We start from the raw sequence: 16,145 nt of genomic DNA, 5'->3' as shown, positions 1-16,145 counted from the left end.
GCATACTTGTCCTAGTAAGCTCACAAGTACATGATTGATTCACTACATCTATGCTTGCCTTGTCATATCTGTTGTCAATATTCTTTTAGGGTGGACCACCCTGTTTCAAATACTGGAACCGTAGACATGAGTGAATAGTATTTCTCTATGTGATCTCTTCCATCATGTGTGGGCAATGAACACTGCATTGTATAGAAAGAAAGTGTCATTTCTAGCTTTTACATAGGTTTTGATCTTTTACATGGAATACAATCTGCCTACTTGCTTTGTGTCGCACTACCAACACTCCACCCTTGAAGCTAAACATTATGCCACTCATAATTGCTTAGTTTATTTGTTCAAATACGAATTTCATATGATTCTAATGTTCCTACTTTAGTTTTAAAATGTGTGCCTGCCTGTTATAGAGACATAAGGGGTTTGTATTTCTGCGTGTGGTCTGGTCAACATGGTTGGGGGTGAACTTTGCATATGCAAGGGTTTATAGGGAGACACTCTTCGAGTTGAATCCGCAATGCATTCCATAGATAATCTGACTACTTTTTATGTTTTCATGAATCTCAGATTCTGAACAGCATCATAATGATTATGAGCTTGCGCGCATGAAAAGAATAAAGCAGAATAATGCCATGGCTGTCAAACTTGGCATTAAGGGACTGAAATCAAGTCTGGATGCAATGCAAGCAAACGCTCTCCACCTACAGATTCATGCTCAGAATATGATCCTAATAGTGATTCTGAGCTAGAGGGAGACCTAAGTCAATGTAGCTCCCTAGTGGAGGAGTCAGAGGAAGATTCCCTATCTTATTCACCCATCAAGGTGCTTGTTCTAACTTTCCAAGGTTACATTGCTCGCACATATCTTGCAACTGATGCTTTGCATTGCTTCTACTTTGTTGAACTGCCATTAGCTTAGTTTACACATCGTGTATGTGAATACGCCCTGCCTATCCATTTTCAGTACATATTCCATCTGTCATCATACCATATTTATCCATTCAAATGTTGTTCTTGTGTATCAGACGTTCAAAAGGAAGAGGGCGATTGCTAATCATGGAGGAGCACAAGCAAAGTATTTGGAAAAGATAGTGGCACCTGATAAATCAAATAGCCCATTAGGTGTAGTTGCAATATCACCTGACCCACAAAACACCCCAACTCTAGCAGACTCTAGCCCTACTACACTGGTCATTTCTGATGCCCCAACTCAGCAGACCCGAACTGCAGCAAACAGTATGATTATGCCAGTTGACATAGCACCAGCTCTACAACACAAAACCCCCATTCCAGCAAAGAGTACACCAAATCCAGTTGCCAAATCCCTTTTCAAACCAGAGAGAGCCCCAATTGTAGCAAATAGGACCCCTGTTCCATTTCTTCCCAGTTTAGAAGACGAAGCTTATGTTGTTGTCAGGAACTTTGTGCGCATCTTTCCTTCATGGAAAGATTATACCGCAGACACGGAACAATTTCCATTCTTCCTCCGCAACTTACGCATAAGTAATGTACTAATGTTATTCATGGTCATTACTGTATATGTTCTGCTGACAGAAGACACAAGATTTCATTCTTTTAAATAGGCGAGGAGCAAACTAGATTATGAAGACGAGCAAGGGTTGGTTGCGCTTTTCAAGCACTCGTTGATGAAGTATCGTTCCTACCTGAGGCAAGCGCACTTCGATGGCAAGCCTCTGAACGAAATTTCTGTAAAGTCTCTGGTGCTACATTTATCCGATGGTGACTGGAATAATCTTGTTACACATTGGTCTCGGCTGCAGCGTAAGGTACTTTCTATGATATCACATCACAATTTGAACTACATTTCTGCATTTGCCTTAATGTCTCACTTGTACGAAAACTGTTAGAAGAAGAACATTCATTCTCAAGGGACCACAGAATCTTGCAACTATACTGCACATTGCATTACTCTTGTGAGTACCTCTTGCCCTGTATGACCATACTTACTTTCATAGCTGTTTGATTATGTAGCATCACTGCACATGTTAGCCTCGTAATCGTCTATTTGGTGGACATTATAAGATCCGTATGGACTCTTACATAAATTTGAATCAACCCAATGCTTTTGAAGAGGTTTAGCTCTGCAATCCTCTTGTAAGGACTGAACGTGGTCTATCACTGTACTTAGATTAACAGCTACTCCCTCCATCCCATAATATAAGAACGTTTTGTATAGTACACCAGTGTTCAAAACACTCTTGTATTATGGGAAGAGGGATTGGTTCATTGTGTAGCATTCTGCATCTTATCTCCCTCGCCCACCATTTACTAAAAAAGATCAGATCTATATTTAATCTTACCAACAAGTAGAATACACAGACAATGCCAGTGCAGAAGTGTAGCCCATTCCTCTTGTCAGTACATTTTGTCCTGTAACGCTTGTACTTCCAGGGATTGGTAGTTGATTATGTAGCATCAATCTGCATCTTATCTTCATTATCCTCTATCCCTTCCAATATTATCATATCTATAATTACTCTCTACAAAATGTAGAGTACAGGCAATGCTTATGAAGAAGATTCTGTGCTGAAATTCTTGAGTTATCCTTCCCTTGACATGGAGAAGGGCATTATAAAGCCAGTGTTAACTGTTAATGTAAGTCAGTCCTTCTAAAGCCTTTATCCTCAACTGCTGTGTAATTTGCTCATACTCCCTATCGTTTACTGCTGTTTAGTTTGTTGTTTCTACCAAAATGCATGTTCACAAGAACCGTAAGTTCTATGTTTTACTTGTAAAACCAAATTCCTTATTCATACCATGCACATTACTTAATACTCCCTATATGTATGCTTGTTTTTGTGGATCTATAATCCAATGTGTGGTGAAGCAGCTCACGTTTGCACCTTGTCATCTCCTGTTTTATCTTACTAATGTGGCTGATGATATGAACAACATGCCATGCACATTATCCAAAATAGATACAATGATTTTCTTTGCCCTTCATCTATGCTTGTTATGTTGACATGGTAATCCAGTAGTGTGGTGAAGCTCCCCGCATTATGAACAATGCCAAATTATGCTATTGATATTTTGAACTTACTCTTTATTTTCTAATTTGAAATTGGATGGAATTGACAGCACAGTTATCATCTTTGTTTATACACGTGCAAAACCTGTCATCTCTCTGCTTTGTTTCAGGGTGATATGCCTGATGGCATGCACAAGTCTGCTGAAGGCTATGAGACAAACCCAACATATATTGCAGCAAAGAAGGCAAAACATCTTGAAGATAGCGAGACAACCCCAAAGTCTTGTCTTGATGCAGTGTTCAAGTTACTTGAGACTAGCAGTCAGACAAGCTCACAAAATTCGTTATCTGAATCAGTTTGACTCCTTCAGTCCCAAGTTCTAGCAGAAAGGCATTCTGCAACTCAACTTCGACTTGAAGTCCTATCTCTAAGAAAGATTGCAGAACACCAATGAGAACCTCATCGCTAAACAGCTACACCTGGAAGCTATGACCGACATGCTAGGCCGGTCTCACAGCCTTGCTCAGCAGCTTGCGCAGCAGTTCCCCCGCAAGGCTAACCTTTCTTGAACTGTCTTGGAAGTGGTCTCGGTTCAGTATTATTTTGTTACGCTGCAATGGTGCCTAGTTTTTGTAATATGCTTCTTCGTTGCGCTTTATGATCACTGGTGGCGAACTTCGATGCCCAGTGGATGTAATATACCTTAAATCCTTTATTGTATAGTGTAGGTTTATTCTTAGTTACTATGCCGTAATTTCTTTACTGTATAGAGTAGGTTTGTTCTTAATTCCTACTAGTTACTGCCATCATTCGCTATCTGAAAAAAATCAGATGTAGTAGACCGGGCCGAAACATTCGACTCTAATGGGCCTGGTTTTTAGTGGGCCACAATTGGGCCAGTCTGCGTCTTTCTTGGGCCCGAATGATTGGGGCCTTCACACATTGCACCAGGCCCACAACTTACACTGGTCTATATTTTAGTTGGGCCTTTTGTCGACCCAGCGCTTAGTTTGGCCCAGGTAGCATTGGGCCATTAACAGGCTGAGTATTGTACTGGCTTGTCACGGCCGAGATGAAACCACGGGCCTTTAGCAGGCCAAAATGCATGTTGGGCCTCAATTTTCACTAGTCGTCGATGGGCCTTCAGCAGGCTGAAATGTAGACCGGGCCTTTTTGGGCCCAGTTAGCTCACGGGCCGTTACCAGGACGAAACATATCTTGGGCCTTAGTTGGCCCACTGATATCATGGGCCTTTAAGAGGCCGAAAGTTTAGTACAGGCATCAACGGGCCGAATTACGCGACAGGCCTTTAACAGGCCCAAAGTCACGTTGGGCTTAACTGTTGCCACCTTTAGCACGGGCCATTAGTGGGCCCGATGTCCCGTCGGACCATATATGGCCCTGGTTAGCACGGGCCATTCCCAGGCCGAAAGTCACACCGGGCTGAAATGGGCCCATGTCTACATCAAGCCTCTAACAGGCCGAAAGTCGCTCGGCTGTAGTTGGGCCCAAATATTCGGCGAACAATTAACGGGTCAGATCTGGCTTCGGTCCGTAAAAGGGCCCAAATATTGGGTGAACAATTAACGGGCCACATCTGGCTTCGGGTCATAAAAGGGCCCAAATATTGGGCGAACAATTAACGGGCCAGATTTGGCTTTGGGCCATAAATGAGCCCAAATATTGGGCGAACAATTAACAGGCCAGATCTGGCTTTGGGCTGTAAATGGGCCTTTATTAAGCAGGCCGTTATTGGGCTGGCCCAGTAGTACCTGATTAAGTACTACGGGCCTTTGACTGGGCCGGCCTTTTTAACCTATATGGGCCTTTGTTGGGCCCAGCCACGTGTCGACGTATCATAGGCGTGTCTCCTCCAATGGACGGGCGACATCTGGCCCACTAACGAGCTAACAGGTGTTCCCTTCGGCCAATCATAATTTTACACGTGGAAATTTCCCATTGGTCCGGGCTGTTAACGGGTTATCGGATCCAAAACCCGACCTGATAGCTTAACGGCATTTCGTTACGGTGGATACCACGTGTCGGTCACCCTTGACGAAAGCACTTTTGTGACGCGCGATTTATCGTCATGGAAGTGGACACTTCCGTGATGATAATTTTGGTAATGTCATGGAACACTTCTACGACAGCACAGGTATGACTATCTTAATTCTGTCATAAAATCGTCATGGATGTACATGCATGACAAAAAATGCGACCTACCGTGACAAACACGTATCATCACGGAAGTGTATTTTTTTGTAGTGTTATAGTCAAAATAAAGCTTTTACCAAACATATTGTTGATGCCTTAATGCAATCTTATGAAGAAAAACTTAATTTGGAAGTTTCTATACCTAGAAAACTTTATGATGAGTGGGAACCTACTATAAAAATTAAAATTAAAGATCATAAATGCTATGCCTTATGTGATTGGGTGCTAATGTTTCCACAATTCCGAAAACTTTATGTGATGTGCTAGGTTTCCATGAACTTGATGATTGCTCTTTAAACTTGTACCTTGCGGATTCCACCATTAAGAAACCTATGGGAAGGATCAATGATGTTCTTATTGTTGCAAATAGGAATTATGTGCCCATAAGTTTTATAGTTCTTGATATAGATTGCAATCTTTCATGTCCTATTATTCTTGGTAGACCTTTCCTTAGAACGATTGGTGCAATTGTTGATATGAAGGAAGGGAATATTAGATTCCAATTTCCATTAAGGAAAGGCATGGAACACTTCCCTAGAAAGAAAGTCAAATTACCTTATGAATCTATTATGCGTGCCACTTATGAATTGAATGCCAAAGATGGCAACACTTAGATCTATTCTCGCTTTTATGCCTAGCTAGGGGCGTTAAACGATAGTGCTTGTTGGGAGGCAACCCAATTTTATTTTTGTTCCTTGCTTTTTTGCTTCTGTTTAGTAATAAATATTTCATCTAGCTTCTGTTTAGATGTGGTTTTATATTTTAATTAGTGTTTGTGCCAAGTAGAACCTATAGGATAACCTACGGTGATAGTTAATTTGATTCTGCTGAAAAACAGAAACTTTTGTGCGCACGAGAATAATTTTAGTAAATCACAGAAACGTGATTTTGAGTTGATTATTTTTGCTGTAGATGAATAGAAAAATTTCACAGGAATTCCTATTTTGGTAGGAGTTTTAGAGTTCCAGAAGTATTCGAAAGTTACAGATTGCTACAGACTGTTCTGTTTTTGACAGATTCTGTTTTTCGTGTGTTGTTTGCTTATTTTGATGCATCTATGGCTAGTATCGGGGGGTATGAACCATATATAAGTTGTAATACAGTAGGTTTAACACCAATATAAATAAATAATGAGTTCATTATAGTACCTTATGTGGTGGTTTTCTTTCTTGCACTAACGGAGCTTATGAGATTTCCTGTTGAGTTTTATGTTGTGAAGTTTTCAAGTTTTGGGTAAAGATTTGACGGACTATGGAATAAGGAGTGGCAAGAGCCTAAGCTTGGGGATGCCCATGGAACCCCAAGATATACAAGGACAACCAAAAGCCTAAGCTTGGGGATGCCCCGGAAGGCATCCCCTCTTTCGTCTTTGTTTATCGGTAACTTTACTTGGAGCTATATTTTTATTCACCACATGATATGTGTTTTGCTTGGAGCGTCTTGTATGATATGAGTCTTTTCTTTTTAGTTTGCCACAATCATCCTTTTTGTACACAAATTTTGGTATATACTCACATGATTTGGAATTTATTAGAATACTCTATGTGCTTCACTTTTATCTTTTGAGCTAGATAGTTTTTGCTCTAGTACTTCACTTATACTTTTTAGAGCACAATGGTGGCTTGATTTTGTAGAAATTGTGGATCTCTCATGCTTCACTTATATTATTTTGAGAGTCTTTTATAACAGCATGGTATTTGCTATGGTTATAAAATTGGTCCTAGAATGATGGGCATCCAAGTTGGGTATAATAAAAACTATCATATGAAGTGAATTGGATGCTATGATCAATTTGATGCTTGATAATTGTTTTGAGATATAGAGGTGGTGATATTAGAGTCATGCTAGTTGGGTAATTGTGAATTTAAAGAATACTTGTGTTGAAGTTGGCAAGTCCCGTAGCATGTACGTATGGTAAAAGTTGTGTAACAAATTTATTGCATGGGGTGCTCTTTTGATTGCCTTCCCTTGTGTGGAGGTCGGGAGCGCGCGATGGTTAACTCCTACCAACCTCCCCCCTAGGAGCATGCGTAGTAGTACTTTGCTTCGAGGGCTAATAAAACTTTTGCAATAAGTATATGAGTTCTTTATGACTAATGTGAGCCCATGTATTATACGCCCTTTTACCTTTCCATCATTGCTAGCCTCTTCGGTACCATGCATTGCCCTTTCTCACTTTGAGAGTTGGTGCAAACTTCGCCGGTGCATCCAAACCCCGTGATATGATACGCTCTATCACACATAAACCTCCTTATATCTTCCTCAAAACAGCCACCATACCTACCTATTATGGCATTTCCATAGCCATTCTGAGATATATTGCCATGCAACTTTCCACCGTTCCGTTTATCATGACACGCATCATCATTGTCATATTGCCTTGCATGATCATGTAGTCGACATCGTATTTGTGGCAAAGCCACCATGCATAAATTTCCATACATGTCACTCTTGATTCATTGCCCATCCCAGTACACCGCCGGAGGCATTCATATAGAGTCATATCTTGTTCTAGTTTTGAGTTGTAACTCATGAGTTGTAAATAAATAGAAGTGTGATGATCATCATTATTAGGGCATTGTCCCCAAATAAAAAAAGGAAAGGCCAAAAAAAAGAAAGTCCAAAAAAAAGAAAAAGGCCGAAGAAAAAAAATAATAAAAAAAGAAAGTCCCAAAAAAAGAAGAAAAAGAAAATAAAAGGGGGCAATGTTACTATCCTTTTCCACACTTGTGCTTCAAAGTAGCACCATGTTCTTCATATAGAAAGTCTCTTATGTTGTCACTTTCATATACTAATGGGAATTATTCATTATAGAACTTGGCTTGTATATTTCTACGATGGGCTTCCTCAAAATGCCCTAGGTCTTCGTGAGCAAGCAAGTTGGATGCACACCCACTTAGTTTCTTTTGTTGAGCTTTCATACATTTATAGCTCTAGTGCATCTGTTGCATGGCAATCCCTACTCCTCATGTTGACATCGATTGATCGGCATCTCCATAGCCCATTGATTAGCCTCGTCAATGTGAGACTTTCTTCTTTTTTTTGTCTTCTCCACACAACCTCCATCATCATATTCTATTCCATCCATAGTGCTATATCCATGGCTCACGCTCATGTATTGTGTGAGAGTTGAAAAAAGCTGAAGCGCGTTAAAAGTATGAACCAATTGCTTGGCTGAAACCGGGGGTTGTTCTTGATGGGAGTATTTTGTGTGATGAAAATGAAGCATAGCCTAACTATATGATTTTGTAGGGACGAACCTTCTAATGCCATGTTATTTTGAGAAGACATGATTGCTTAGTTAGTATGCTTGAAGTATTACTATTTCTTATGTTAATATGAACTTTTATTTTGAATCATTTGGATCTGAACATTCACGTCACAATAAAGAAAATTACATTGAGAAATATGGTAGGTAGCATTCCACATCAAAAAATTTGTTTTTATCATTTACCTACTCGAGGACGAGCAGGAATTAAGCTTGGGGATGCTTGATACGTCTCCAACGTATCTATAATTTTTGATTGTTCCATGCTATTATATTACCCGTTTTGGATGTTTATGGGCTTTACTTTACACTTTTATATCATTTTTGGGACTAACCTACTAACCGGAGGCCTAGCCCGAATTGCTGTTTTTTTTTTGCCTATTTTAGTGTTCCGAAGAAAAGGAATATCAAACGGAGTCCAAACGGAATGAAACCTTCGGGAGCGATCTTTTTGGAACAAACGCAATCCAAGAGACTTGGAGTGGACGTCAAGCAGCGAACGAGGCGGCCACGAGGGTGCCCGGCGTGCCCTAAGGGGGTGGGAACACCCCCACCCTCGTGGGCCCCACGTGGCTCAACCGACATACTTCTTCCTCCTATATATATCCACGTACCCTAAAAACATCCAGGAGCACCACGAAAAACTATTTCCACTGTCGCAACCTTCTGTATCCGCGAGATCCCATATTGGAGCCTTCGTCGGCGCTTCGCCGGAGGGGGAATCGACCATGGAGGGTCTCTACATCATCTCCAAGGCCTCTCCGATGAGTTGTGAGTAGTTTACCACAGACCTTCGGGTCCATAGTTATTAGCTAGATGGCTTCTTCTCTCTCTTTGAATCTCAATACCAAGTTCTCCTCGATCTTCTTGGAGATCTATTCGATGTAACTCTTTTTGCGGTGTGTTTGTCGAGATCCGATGAATTGTGGGTTTATGATCAAGTTTATCTATGAGAAATAATTGAATCTTCTCTGAATTCTTTTATGTGTGATTGGTTATCTTTGCAAGTCTCTTCGAATTATCAGTTTGGTTTGGCCTACTAGATTGATCTTTCTTGCAATAGGAGAAGTGCTTAGCTTTGGGTTCAATCTTGCCGTGTCCTTTCCTAGTGACAGCAGGGGCAGCAAGGCACGTATTGTATTGTTGGCATCGAGGATAAAAAGATGGGGGTTATATCATATTGCTTGAGTTTATCCCTCTACATCATGTCATCTTTCTTAATGCGTTACTCTGTTCTTCATGAACTTAATACTCTAGATGCAGGCAGGAGTTGGTCGATGTGTGGAGTAATAGTAGTAGATGCAGGCAGGAGTCGGCCTACTTGTCACGGACGTGATGCCTATATACATGATCATGCCTAGATATTCTCATAACTATGCACTTTTCTATCAATTGCTCGACAGTAATTTGTTCACCCACCGTAATACTTATGCTATCTTGAGAGAAGCCACTAGTGAAACCTATGGCTCCCGGGTCTATATTTTATCATATAAGTTTCCGATCTACTTTTATTTGCATCTTTACTTTCCAATCTAAATCATAAAAATACCAAAAATATTTAGCTTATCATATTATCTCTATCAGATCTCACTTTCGCAAGTTACTGTGAAGGGATTGACAACCCCTTTATCGTGTTGGTTGCGAGGTTCTTGTTTGTTCGTGTAGGTGTGTGGGACTTTTGAGGAGCCTCCTACTGGATTGATACCTTGGTTCTCAAAAACTGAGGGAAATACTTACGCTACTTTGCTGCATCACCTTTCCTCTTCAAGGGAAAACCAACGCAGTGCTCAAGAGGTAGCACATCACAACAACTACTCAATGGAACACCACAAGCATCATCTCCAATAGTAACGACAGCCTCACGCTCAACATCAGTCATCTAGAAAAAAATCAGAAAGTGAAAGAAATGAGCAGAACTAACAATCAAAAAACTAGCAAGAGCTGTACAGGCTAACTTCTACAACTACAAAGAAACAGCCGCGAAAACTACATATAAAATTAATGCAAGCACAGAAAAACAAACCTTAGCAGCATCCATAGCAACATCACCGATGTTGCTGCTGCTAACATTCAAAGGAACATCACTGATGGTCGAACAAGGCTCATCACCAACAAGAGGATCCTGATTCATAGTAATGAGGCAAAAAACAATGCTATTATTAGCAACAACACACAAAAGGTTAAACTACACTAACAAAAGGTAGATATCACCTACAAATTCTCAACAGTGTGGGATAGAAAAATGAACATGTAAAGCACAATGGTACACATGAAAATTCAAGAATATATATAAACACAATAAAAATAAAAATAACCTTGCTCTTATCAGTAGATGGATCATTAACTCCACAGTCAACAACAGCCTCAACATCATGACTAGTTTCCTGCATGAAAAAATTAATAAATAGATGAACATGAGAAAGTTCAACTACAATACTGACAATAGAACAACATAGTAAAAAAAATGCAAACATCAAGGACTGACTCACCTCAACAACAGGGGACTCCAAACCAACATCATTTGTATGGTGGTCGGAAACATTAGCCTCAGTACCATCACCAGCCCTGCTAGCAGTGGCAGCAGCCTCATCATGCTCAATTTGACTGATAACAATATTGTCACATTCTTCATACGGCTTGCAGCGAGAGTCTTGCATAGTTTTGAAACGCTTCATGTTGTTCAACAGACGAACCAAGCTCTGAATTAGTTGAGCATTACCATCACGCATATCACTAATATACTTTCTCTCCATCTCAATATAGTCCACTGCTTCCTCAGCATTGAATTGATGACCGTCAGGGAGGATACCATTGATACAACTCAGACGCTCAAATGTAGTTGGGACCTTTTCCAGCTCAGAACGCACATTAATAAAAATATGCTCAGCGCGCTCCAACACAGAAATAGCTACATCAATACCAAAACCCTGCCTCTGTGAAGTACTAGCCTTACTAGGGCCAGGGGGGACATAACCAGCACCCTCAACACTACGACCATCTCTCAACTCATCGTGCAGAGATGAAATCTTGGGAACCCGAGACAACATCTCCAGGACTGGCCGTTTATACACCCGGAAAAAGACAACTTCCTCTTGAGTTTTCCACTACGAACAAGGGAAAAAGGAGTTAATTGATCAATGCAACACACAAGGAAAAATATACATTATATTAACAAATTTAAATCCACAGTACTAACGAGCTTTCACTGTCAGTGCCAATTTGTTAGTATTTACAAACAGGTCAGTTGAACAAGAGATTCAGTTCAACCACACATGACACAATAAAAATCATACATAAACCTCACAAAGCTTAAGAACTGACAAAATCTAAACAGGTAACTCTGCAGTACACATGTTCACTCCAGCAAAAACAACTATACCTAAAAAATAAAAGGTCTGTAAGACACGAGAGAAATAAAACTCACCAGAAGCTTCCCAAACACCCAAGTCCTTGGATCTTCATTGCCTCCTCTTATCAAATCTGCATCAGCCATATCAAAAAGCTTGTCCTGATCCATGAAACATATGCGGGGGACTCACATGTCGGCATCCAGAATCTTGCCACAGATAAGGCAGTCAAGGTACACTAGTACAAGCCCTATAGCACATCCTATGATTGCCTTCCCAAGGGTGACACCATCATGGTACCTGACAACAGCCCTTCTAAGCTCATCAACCATCAGGTGGCAATAATCCATATTAGCCATGTCCTCAATGACGAGATCCTCAAACATTGCTACCTCTCTGGAAACACGAGTGGCGGCACCAAGCAACACAACTTTCATAAACACATTAATGAAGAACACTTTTAGAGAAAGGTCATCTTTACTAGGATCCTTGACAAGCACCTTGAGCTTATCCCTTAAATCCTCCATCTTGATATCTCTGTTCCTGCTAATGTCAAGCTCCGACCTTTACTTCATCAGAGCGTCATCATATTCGTCCTCTGACGGCCTTGGTGCAGAACGACCACCATGAGGGAACCCAAATAGTTGATGTATACCATCGCTAGTGATGCGAAGCTTCTTATTCGCCTCACCCATGTCAAGAGTCATCGTATCAGGATCTATCTTCAGGTACAAGACTCCCATCAGAGGGCGGGAAATGTTAGACTTTACCTTCCATTGGAAGATAGAACCAAAACGAGCCGCATGAACCCTAGCCACGTGACGACTCTCAAGCAAATGAGCACAAGCATCAATCTCTCTCAATGAACATCGCACAGTTATATTCAATCACTGTGAGTCACCTTCATCCAAAGCAAGATTTCCATCATTGCCTCTCACTGGCTTGACTGGACTCCTAACGCTAACAGGCTGCAAATGAAAATAAAGAAGGCACAACTTAATTCAATGAATATAAAAACCAAAACAAACATATGAAGCCAATAAGGAAAAAAAGATTGCACAAGTTCAACTATTAAAACAACATCAGTACCACCCTCGATTGATGCAAACAATGACCAAGCCTCACATGTCCAGCATACCAACCAAGACACAATTAAATTATTGCAAGTACAACTAGTAAGTCACATACAATACAAACACGTATCCCAAAACAAAAATATTGTTCTTAGAAATATAATTAAGTCCAGTGTGCATGATTAATAGTAATAAACACAGAAAATCACTAACATACTTCAACAAAGACTAAAGCAAAGGAATAAAATTAAAAAATACCACTAACTAGAAAATTTCAAATATTAAAAAGAAAAAAACACATACCACTGCATATTCATCTTCAGAATTAACTTCAATATCATCTCCTTCAAATGCAGGATCTTCAGCTTCGACACGAGCACGCTTCTTCACACCTTTGTTCACCTTCGCAAGAGGAACTTTACGCTTCTTATTTTCCTTCAACAAAGAGCACTTCGGAAGAGGAGATGAAGAAGGCTTCTTATTTGACAAAACTCGTGGACTCCAACAAACAGGGGAGCCACCAAGTGTGCTTGGACCAATCTTCACAGCAACACTATCTCCATCAGCTTTGCTATTACCAGGTTTGAAACCAACTTTCCCACGTGGGCTACGCCTCTGTGTGCCATCAGGATTTGGATCTGCCATCTTCCTCTTCCAAACAACTTTCTTTTCCTTAGTTGCATCATGAGGAAGCACTTGAGTCAAGCGAGTCTGCAATAGGTTTGTCTTCACAAACATGTCAGTTCCATGAGATACAACATCAACAGTTGCAAAGGACGCGTCACCACCTTCATCACCTCCACCTTTAGCAGCTTGAGCAACAGCCTCGGTGCTTCGTTGCATGCAAGCAGCCTTTTAACGTCGTTCCAACTCCTTTCTCCTTTGAAAATCACACTTCTTCTTTCTTTCCTTTCGTCCTCCAGCTGTGACTGCATAGGAACATCCTCAGCCTGAGTAACAGGCCCAGTGCCATCAACACTCTGTGACTGAGTAACAGACAACTTCAAGCTCCCATCACCATCACCAAAATTAAGAGAATAAATTCCATCATTAATATCTTTCACAACATCAGCAATGTCCTCAGCAGCAGCATGGCTATCATTAACTGCATAAACCAGTAACATAAGCACACACATATAAAATTAAAACACAATTAACATTGCAGAGACAAGTAAAATAAGGCGCATAGCATCAGACACAAACAAAAGGAACAACTGATGTAACTAAACACATTTATGTATGCAAGGCTGTTAAAAAAGAGCAAATATAAGGGAAACACCAGCAACACTCGCAAGTTCTTCTAGAGGGTTTGGTATCTCAAAAATAACATTCACAAGATCTTGAAAGCGTTCTGATTTGTCAGAATCAGGAGGCACCGACACTCCAACATCTGCAACAACATCATAATCAACAAAAAAGGAAAAAAAGAAAAGTACATGAGCAAGCAATCAGTTCAACTATATGAACACTACAAGTGCAACCAATAAAACAATATAACCCCACCACTCGCACAACAAACTTCAAAATGTCAGCTCTTTCAACATCGTAGTTCTTCTCAGACTGCTACAAACTATTTAGATGACAGTACAACAGTTCAAACTACATATGGTAATCAGTACTCCAACCTGTGTGCAGGTTACAACGACCTAAAAACTAGACATACCACACATTCCAGGGAAAAAATTAACAACTATCAAAATCCATACAACGTGTAATGTCCATACGACAACACCTATACAATTTAAAACTGATTAAGCACTAGATCTGATAAAACATCATCAGCAGAAAACACACAAAAAAAGGTTTCAGCACAACGAATTACCTGCATTCAACTTGTCTGGACTGGATGATGTACCCATTGAGATCCACGGACCTAAAATCTGCTAAACCAGAACTGCAAGACGCATCACCAAAATTTAGGGTTCTTACCTATTTCAGAAATGAAGGATGCCAAACAAAGAAAAATTCTTACCAGCAAACACAAACTCCACCACCCAATCCAGTATCAAACACACGAGCCGCTCGTTCAAGAGCAAAGGAACCCTAGCGAATCCAGCCTGAGACAACACGAGAGCAACAACTTACAAATATAGGAAAAAACAGTACAGAAGGGGACACCAGGGGAGTCGAGGGCAGAGCAAAGGAACCAACAGAGCACACAGACCTTCCCACTGGAGTTCAACCCGCCGGCTGATGCTCCCGGCGAAACAGGGGAAGCAGCTTCTATGCGATAAGAGGAGAGGAGGGGAACGAAGAAGGAAGCGATTTGTGGAGGGGAGGGGAACAGGGGAGAGCGGAGGTTAAATGGTGAGTGGGAGAAAACCAACGGCTAAAGCCCACGATCATGGAAGAAAAAGAAAAAGGGTAAAGCACACTATCTCAGGGCAGTTACTAAAAATAATAGCAAAAATTAAATACAATAACAAAAAATATTAATATAGAGGAAGAAAACGAACGGCTAAAGTACAAATAAGATCTCATAACAGTACAATAAAAAATATCAAACAAAGTACAATTGAAATACCTTACATAGACTATACAAAATTAAGTACAATATTTCTCAAAAAAATAACGGAAAGTACAAAAAAGGTGGTACACTTTGAATAACAAATTAATGTAAACGACTTGCATCCTCACACTCGTGTACACATATGATGCCGCAGCACATTATGCAATGCAGACACCTAACAAAGATACCAAATGACGCAAGTTATGTTACAGATCCACCTCAGTGTATGACAAAAACCGCTTCTTACCGACGACGTGTGTTCATCAATCAATACAACAAAAAAGATGGTCAGTACAACAATGCCCCTCAGTGCGGTGCTGGTCTTTCCCCTAAAAAGATAGATAACGGCGTCAAGTCCATACAAAGAAGATGTGTCAGTACAACTATGCCCCTCGGTGCGGTGCTGGTTTCCCCCCTAAAAAGATAGATAATGGGGCAAGTCATGTTATAGACTCGCCTCCGCATGCAATGTCGCGGCACGCCGCGTCGTCGCCTGCTACGAATTGTTCCTAGATCGGCCTCGCAGGCATGGGGGAGGGGGGGTCCCGCCCCCTCCTTCCCGGACCGGCCTCACGCTAACACGGTAGTCCGCTTGTTTAATAGGCACAATGCGGTTATTCTGCCCCCCCCCACACACACACCCACACCCCCTAAGATAGATAATGGGGGCAAGTCCATACAAGGAAGATGTGTCAGTACAACTATGCCCTCGGTGCGGTGCTGGTTTCTCCCCTAAAAAGATAGATA

This window comes from Triticum dicoccoides, chromosome 5B (genome assembly GCF_002162155.2).
Source record: "Triticum dicoccoides isolate Atlit2015 ecotype Zavitan chromosome 5B, WEW_v2.0, whole genome shotgun sequence".
In the NCBI taxonomy this organism is placed as follows: domain Eukaryota; kingdom Viridiplantae; phylum Streptophyta; class Magnoliopsida; order Poales; family Poaceae; genus Triticum; species Triticum dicoccoides.
The sequence above is the reverse complement of the archived record's forward strand: the minus strand, read 5'-3'. Positions refer to the sequence as shown.